General features: G+C 52.4%; 2 non-coding genes across 2 annotated transcripts in view; both read right to left on the bottom strand.

The window, feature by feature from the left end:
- LOC146244454 (5S ribosomal RNA) overlaps positions 1–5 on the bottom strand; it is a 119-nt gene extending 114 nt beyond the window's left edge. The window contains exon 1 of the ribosomal RNA XR_014738309.1: positions 1–5. This exon is cut by the window's left edge and continues 114 nt beyond it. This is a non-coding gene — a ribosomal RNA (5S ribosomal RNA).
- Positions 6–187: 182 nt separating this feature from the next.
- Positions 188–306, bottom strand: LOC146244453 (5S ribosomal RNA). The gene has a single exon (XR_014738308.1). It is a non-coding gene; the product is annotated as a 5S ribosomal RNA (ribosomal RNA).
- Between the last annotated feature and the right edge of the window lie 7,194 nt (positions 307–7,500).

The raw sequence follows: 7,500 nt of genomic DNA, 5'->3' as shown, positions 1-7,500 counted from the left end.
TACGAAATAAGTTGACAACCATAGGCTACTTATCCATATACAGATTTAGCAATTGACAATGCAAGGTGGTCTCTCTCTCTCTCTCTCTCTCTCTCTCGTGTCAAAATGAAAACAGCTTCCAGCCCCTTTCATGAAGGACTACTTGTGCATATTGCAAGATTTCAGTTTCTAAGTGAATGAGCAAAAGAGCATACAGCACCTGGTATTCCCAGGCGGTCTCCCATCCAAGTACTAACCAGGCCCGACCCTGCTTAGCTTCCGAGATCAGACGAGATCGGGCGTTGCCAGGCTGGTATGGCCGTACGAAATAAGTTGACAACCATAGGCTACTTATCCATATACAGATTTAGCAATTGACAATGCAAGGTGGTCTCTCTCTCTCTCTCTCTCTCGTGTCAAAATGAAAACAGCTTCCAGCCCCTTTCATGAAGGACTACTTGTGCATATTGCAAGATGTCAGTTTCTAAGTTAATGAGAAAAAGAGCATACAGCACCTGGTATTCCCAGGCGGTCTCCCATCCAAGTACTAACAAGGCCCGACCCTGCTTATGTAGGCGGACAGGTTAAAAACGTTAGACCCTTGAATACACAACAATACCAACAATGTATTTATGAACACGGTTTTATTGGTATTAACAAAGTTTAAAACAGGAAACTGTCATCCTATAAAATACTAGCAGAGGAAATAACACAAGAAAACAACTCATCAATTCACAGTTAGAACAGGGTGGCCAGACTAGGCGCCGGCAGTGGAAATGGGTATTATCTGCAAACCTGTAAAGAGGGCTATAGTAATCTAACCGACCGTGTGGTAACCCTATAGTGGAAAACGTCAAGATGTGCAAAGTTTAAGCAGTGATCCCCACTGAGATCAGTCTGTGCAAAGCGTGTAAACAATGACACTGCAAACGTACGTGCAAAAACTGCAAACAATCTGGCACTATAATAGCATGTGCAATATGCAAACAGCTGGAGGCTAAATGAGCCAACAGGTAAGATCACCACCCAGTATGACAACACAGAGCCCCAGGTATGAAGATAATCGATATAAATATGGTGACACTGCGGGCAGCCAGTGGAAAGTCTAACCACAATTTAAAATACACAATTCCCTACTCTAACGGGGAACGGATTCGAAGGCCAATCACCGTTCGACAGTACTCACGGCCCAACCCACGGCCTAGCCAACCGAAGTCCAGGAGGAGGTTGAGGGACAGATGCGAGCCTGTCGGCCACGCCTACGAGGCACTGACGTTGTTCCCCCGTGCGTTAGCAGCCCAGCTCAGACTGGGGAAACAGGAAACTATAATCCACACCAACAATAGTTCGTCTCGGGGTAGTCGTCCACACTGCTGATGGCGTCTGCTTCTTCTGTGTGCTGGGGAAGTGCAGGAGGTGTATAATTAAACGCAACCAAATGTAACGATCACGGTTGCAGTTGTTCTTACACACATAAAGTAATAGCGGGGCTACTTCCCTTTATGGCGTGGAGTTGAGTGCGTTGAACAATCTGATGGGGCTTGGAGGCACCGTGCTGACCGATCATCCAGGACTCGGGGAAGAGGGCGGCTGGCTCCGGATCTCGCCTCCGTGTGTGGAAACCGTTGTCGTCCGTAGTCGGGTGCGAGCCCTGAGAGGAGATCTTGGTTTGTTCTTATGCCTTTACCCAGCCAATCCCGTAGGTGGTCAAATCAGCCCGCCGATAAGGAACACCTGTAGAGAGATGTCACGCAAACACCGACACAGCAAACATACAGAACGATATCGGCTGTCCCGCCCCCAAACATGTGTTCAAATGAATGACATTTGCTCCCGTTACAATTCCCCCCCACATTAACAGTGGTCGTCCCGAGCACTACTGTCTGGTTCAATCCTCAGGGCGGTACCGTGCTGGAGGTTGACCCCGATTGTGGCGAGCTGGGCACCTTGGTGGGGTACCCGTTGCGGTTCCTTGATGGTGTGTAGGGGTTGGGCCATGATCTACAGGTACATTAAGAGGAACTACTAGATCGTATACAGGGGCTTCGGGGGCCGGGGCGACTGGAGCAATGGCAGGAGGTGGCGTTGCTGTGGAGGCCGTTGGCGCTGCGGCCGGTCTCAGCGGTGCGGCTGTGGGTTCCTGCTGCTGTTGTGGCATCAGTTGGTGGCGTGCCAGTGGGATGTATGGCCAAACCGGTTCTGGTTGCCAGGTGTCGTTTCTATGTGGGTTCGCAGGGGTGTGGTTGGTTGGTGGTGGATCACCAGGACAGGATCTCAAGTTGTTACGATGGATTGTTCGAATAGGACCATCTTTACCCTCTGGCCGTATAGCAAATACTGGCCGGTCCTGGTAAGGCTGGGAGACGACTACAAAGGGTAATGGGAGCCACTGAGGGGCCAATTTACCTTGAGCCCGACGGCGAAAATTTCTGATTAGCACCCTCTCTCCAGGTAGCAGCGGCAAGGTACGGGCATTGCGGTCATACCGTTTTTGGTTCCAGTTTACACGACGCTCCGCATTTCCCCGTACTGCGTCATAAGCTTGTAGAAGTGAGTGATAGTGCGTTCGGACCCACCCGTCTAGATCAGCTCTTTGTTGAGGTGGTGCGACTTCATGTAGCATGTCCACTGGAAGCCTGGCGTGGCGGCCAAACACGACGTAGTGTGGTGTCATCCCGGTGCTAGCGTGGGAGGAATTGTTGTATGCTTGCAGGAGGGCTGGAAGATGAACTGGCCACTGGGCCTGGTGCTTAACCTCGATTGTGCTCAACAGGGACAGAAGTGTGCGGTTAAGCCTTTCGCAGGCCCCGTTGCCCTGTGGGTGGTACGGGGTAGTATGTACCTTCCTGCAGCCATACATGGCACATAGTTGTTGCATTAGGGCCGACTCGAATGCTCCCCCTCGGTCGGTGAGGATCCGTTCTGGGCAGCCAAATGGGAGGATGAGAGCAGTCCACAGTGCCTTCACCGTTGTAGCAGCCGTCTGATCCTTCGTGGGCACGGCCAGTGCGTAGCGTGAAAACAGATCCGTGATGACCAAAATATATTGGTAAGGGTCCGCGGGCCTTCCGAGTGATAAAAAGTCCAGGGCCACAGTTTCAAATGGAAAGCTGGACGGAATGGGGCACAGGGGGGCTTTTGGTTGTTGCCCCCGCTTTCCTACCACACAGGTGGTACATTCGGTGGTCCATGCCCGGGCACTTGCACTCATTCCCACCCAAAAGAACCTCCTCCTAAGCAAGGACATCATCTTGTCGCCGTGAGCGTGACCTGCCGCTCTGTGGTATTCCTCCCATATCGATCGAGCTTGGCCCTCTGGGATGACAATTTGTCTTACTGGGGCCCCAGTGTCGGGTTCAGTGACGTGCCTCACCAAGGCTCCATCTTGAAGCTCCAGATGGTCCCACTCTTGAAGCAGGCGACGGAGTTGTGGGGACAAGGCCGAACGGTTACCGGTGACTGGAGGTTCTGCCTCTAGCCTCCAGGCCTGGAGGAGTCGTAGGTCTGGATCCTCTATTTGACGCGTCGCCCATAGGTTTGAGCCAGGGCAGGGTTCTACTGACGTCGTGCACGCTGTGGCCTGTGTGGTGGTGCTGGTGGCTTCTCCTGGAAGTCGCGACAAGACATCTGCGTTTCGGTTGGCCGTCCCTGGTCGGTAGCGTACTTCGTACGAGTAGTTGGCCAGTTGGGCCACCCATCGTTGTTCGGTTGCCCCCAGTCGTGCGGTCTGCAGGTGGACTAGCGGGTTGTTGTCTGTGAACACAGTGACTTGGGCCCCCCACAAGTAGTCTTTGAATTTGTCTGTAATTGCCCACTTCAAGGCCAAGAGCTCCAGCTTGAAGGAGCTGTAATTTTTGTCGTTGCGCTCAGCCGGAGCGAGGCTACGGCTTGCGTATGCTATGACTCGCTCTTTTCCATCCTGGACTTGGGACAGGACCGCTCCTAGGCCATCCAGGCTGGCGTCTGTGTACAGCTTGAAAGGCAATTGGAAGTCCGCAAAAGCCAGTATGGGGGCACTAAGAAGAGCCTGTTTCAGGTTGTCAAAAGCAACTTGGCAGTCAGCTGTCCACTGGATTGGGGCAGAAGGTCTATTAGCCTGGCCCTGTAGGAGCTGGTGAAGTGGAGCGGCGACTTTGGAGAAAGCAGGGATAAATCGCCTGTAGTACCCCGCGAAGCCTAAAAATGACCTCACTTGCTTGACGGTCGTGGGCGCAGCCCAATCGCGGACAATGGCCGTCTTGTCTGGGTCGGTTGCCACACCCTGACTGCTAACCACATGCCCCAGGTAGACCACTTGCTTCTGGAACAGATGACACTTACGGGGTTGTAGTTTCAGGCCATGTTCTTGAAGGCGGGTAAATACCTGTTCTAGGTGTTGTAAGTGGGTGGGGAAGTCGGGCGAATAGACTATGACGTCATCGAGATAAATCAAGAGGTGATCGTACACTTGTGAGCCGAGGCAACGTTGCATTAATCTCTGAAACGTAGCTGGCGCATTGCAGAGTCCAAAAGGCATACGTTCAAAGTGGTAGAGGCCAAAGGGTGTAGTGAACGCAGTCTTCTCCTGGTCCTCTGGTGCGACATCCACTTGCCAGTATCCGCTCGCCAAGTCGAGCGTGGAGTACCATTTGGCTTGGGTTAGGCTCGTGAGGGACTCCTCAATGCGCGGCAGGGGAAAGGAGTCTTTGTGAGTCACGGAATTAAGCTTGCGGTAATCCACACAGAATCTCCACGACCCGTCTTTCTTTTTTGCCAGGACCACTGGAGCTGCCCACGGACTCGAACTTTCTTTCACCACCCCACTGTCAAGCATGCCCTGCAATAAGGCCCTCAACTCTGGGTAGAGGTTTGGAGCGACAGGGCGGTAGCGTTCTCTTATTGGGGGTGCTGTGCCAGTGGGTATCTGGTGGGTGACCACTGAGGTCCTTCCAAAATCTTCATCGTGTGCAGCGAATATGTGTGACCACTTCTGCAGGAGGGCCTTCAGTTGTGCTTGTTGATAGTCATTCAATTCCTCCCCACGTAGTGCCAGTGCCGGGTGCTCCTCGGTTGAAGTCTGCCCTACGTGCTGTACATCGACCTCAACTATCTGGGGACCAGTATTGCGCAGCACCAACTTCGACCGCCCTTGTACATCTCTGGGGTCAATCTGGGTCACTGTAGCCAGGGGGCGTCGTTGAGGTAGTTCCAGCGGGAAAGGATTAGGGTTGCAGATGCGCAGGGGGACCCTCCCACCACGGGTCCAGCTCAAAGATCTGGCCACTCTCCATTCGTGCCCATGGTCTTCTAGGTCTTCAACCAGGACCAGGCAATCCTGTAGGCCAGCTGCTTGTGGAACTTGGGCCCAGATAATAGTCTCTGTGGTAGGAGGTAACCTCACTGGGGACTGCCGCTGGAGTCTAGCCACCCCTTGTAGCTCCATCTGGCCCATCGACGTATCCGCTTTCTGGCAAGCGGCAAAAGCTGCATCCCAAGCCTTCTCTGCATGAGGAGAGAACACAGATTTAAATGCCGTCACTCCTGGGTGCCCCCTACGGAATACCTCTGTCCAACAATCCGCCACCACATTCATTCCAAGGAGGCCATATTCTGTGTTTATACAATCATCCCTCACAATAACCACACCCTTTTTCTTAATGTCTATTCCCCCAATACTAAAATCCAAGACAGCATAACCCACATAAGGAATACGAAGACCATTGGCCGCTTTCAAGGTTAGCCATGGTATACCACTGGGATCTTGTATGCACTCCCCCCCAAAATAGTGCTGGAACAGTGTTTGGCTGAACATGGTGACTTGGGAGCCAGTGTCAAGTATAAATGGAACCCGTTGCCCTTGAACAAACACTTCCACTTCAGGGCATTTGCCCACCATTGAGGGCCTTTGTGGGGGTACGATCTGGGGCCCCTCCCGGTTCACTCGCCCTGCTGTGACCGGGGATACCGAAAACCCGGCTGGTGCGGCCGTCGCCGTGGGCAAAACCTCTGAATATGCCCAGCCTCCCCGCAGTCGCGGCAAATGGCTCTCCCTTGGCCATCCCATTGGTAAGACGTATTATCCGGGGGGGCAGACCCTAGCCGCTGTCGTCTCGGGTCATGTTCTTGACGCCAAGCCTGTTGGGGGTTTGCACCCATGGCCGGCAGTGCTGTAGCACCGGTGGCTGGTATGATGTTTAAACGCCCTTGCAGCTGTTCGACGATGGATTTACTTAGGAGGCTCACCTGCTCTGTCAACTCTTGACGCAATTCGGCTCGGAGGGCTTCCTTCATTTGCTGCCAATCAGAGGTGACCGTTGAGGGCCTCTTGGATGTTGTGGCAACAGTTGGGCAAACTTGGGCTTCTTCAGTGTGGCCCAGTTCACGCTCCAATGCTTTTGCCTCTGCACAGACCTGGACAAATGTAAGCGTTGTGACCCTTCTGAGCTGTCTTTGCAGTTCTTGTTTGGCTAATCCCTGCCTCAGGCCCATGGAAAACTGGGTGCGCAGCAGTTCGTCATCCGAGCCCGCATCCTGGGGGTCTCTTGCTCTCCACCTGTGATGCAGCTCCCGCAGCCGAAGAGTGAACGTGCCCACATCCTCTCCAGGTTCTTGTTTACAGTTAAAGAACTGTACTCGCAGCAGGGCTACTGGTTGCTGGCCCCCATACAGCCTCGCCAGGGCGTCCAGAATCTTTACATCCGTATTTCGATCAGCCTCTGCCAACAGCGCCACCTCCCTTTTTGCATTCCCTTCCAATACGCTCAACAAAAAGTCTACCCGCTGTTCGTCATTTAGCCCCTGGGCCCGAATAAAAGCCTCAATTTGGGTTCGCCAATCTAGAAATTTGGATGGTTCTCCTTCCCCGCTATACTTTGGCACCCATGGCCCACTCATGAACCATGGCATCATTGTGGGCACTACTTGGGGTTGTGCCCCCGCTACCATTGGCTGCCCGCCATTATTCATATTGCTGTGTACGTCAAGGGTCCTGCCGACTACGCCAAATTTGTAGGCGGACAGGTTAAAAACGTTAGACCCTTGAATACACAACAATACCAACAATGTATTTATGAACACGGTTTTATTGGTATTAACAAAGTTTAAAACAGGAAACTGTCATCCTATAAAATACTAGCAGAGGAAATAACACAAGAAAACAACTCATCAATTCACAGTTAGAACAGGGTGGCCAGACTAGGCGCCGGCAGTGGAAATGGGTATTATCTGCAAACCTGTAAAGAGGGCTATAGTAATCTAACCGACCGTGTGGTAACCCTATAGTGGAAAACGTCAAGATGTGCAAAGTTTAAGCAGTGATCCCCACTGAGATCAGTCTGTGCAAAGCGTGTAAACAATGACACTGCAAACGTACGTGCAAAAACTGCAAACAATCTGGCACTATAATAGCATGTGCAATATGCAAACAGCTGGAGGCTAAATGAGCCAACAGGTAAGATCACCACCCAGTATGACAACACAGAGCCCCAGGTATGAAGATAATCGATATAAATATGGTGACACTGCGGGCAGCCAGTGGAAAGT

Source organism: Hypomesus nipponensis, chromosome 20 (assembly GCF_054491055.1).
Source record: "Hypomesus nipponensis isolate SF chromosome 20, ASM5449105v1, whole genome shotgun sequence".
NCBI classification, from domain to species: Eukaryota; Metazoa; Chordata; class Actinopteri; order Osmeriformes; family Osmeridae; genus Hypomesus; species Hypomesus nipponensis.
Note: the sequence above shows the minus strand (reverse complement) of the source record. Positions and strands in the feature narration are given on the sequence as shown.